At 51.8% G+C, this 593-nt stretch overlaps 1 protein-coding gene across 1 annotated transcript in view; it reads left to right on the top strand.

The window, feature by feature from the left end:
- LOC113216318 (protocadherin-16-like) overlaps positions 1-593 on the top strand; it is a 94,661-nt gene that overhangs the window by 75,389 nt on the left and 18,679 nt on the right. The gene's annotated exons all lie outside the window — the stretch shown is intronic.

Raw genomic sequence — 593 nt, 5'->3', positions numbered from 1 at the left:
AGTTGAGAAGATGCCAACGCGTTTCCCCGTTTATTATTATTTAATTTTATTTCTGACTAAAATCTCAACAGAGTTGTTATTTTCCGCGGATTTGTACCTTAGTGTAGGGAGAGTTCCTCCGTGAAATCCTGAAACTTTTTTTAAACCGTGAACATTTTTGGAAAGGCATGACTTAGCACCTTTGTTTTTACAGTGGTGTAATAGTCCTAACACAGTGCGCATCCACTATAAAACTCGAGAATTTATTTTTGAACGGGAGTGGTGAAATGGAGAGAGATATTTTTTTTCGTGTGTATGTGATTCCATATTTCCCGTCTACGACCCGCCCCGCGCACACTGTGCGTCTCCGTGCCGTGCCCGCGCGGCCTCCTTGCGATGTTCGCGACGTGCGCATAGTATAGGCTGCGTGGGGCCCGCCGCCGAGTGCTGCTGGCGGCAGACGGGCCCGCCTTCGCCCGCGCGGGAGCAGGCCGCTATGCGCATCGCTCTGGATTTATCACCGTGTTTACAATGCCTGAGCCGTTTGGAGAGGGTGGGGGTTCGGGGAGGAAGAGATTTGCCTCGCTGCGACCCCATACCGTCCGTCCGCCCCC

Source organism: Frankliniella occidentalis, unplaced genomic scaffold, assembly GCF_000697945.3.
Source record: "Frankliniella occidentalis isolate FOCC.00 unplaced genomic scaffold, Focc_3.1 Scaffold24, whole genome shotgun sequence".
In the NCBI taxonomy this organism is placed as follows: domain Eukaryota; kingdom Metazoa; phylum Arthropoda; class Insecta; order Thysanoptera; family Thripidae; genus Frankliniella; species Frankliniella occidentalis.
Note: the sequence above shows the minus strand (reverse complement) of the source record. Positions and strands in the feature narration are given on the sequence as shown.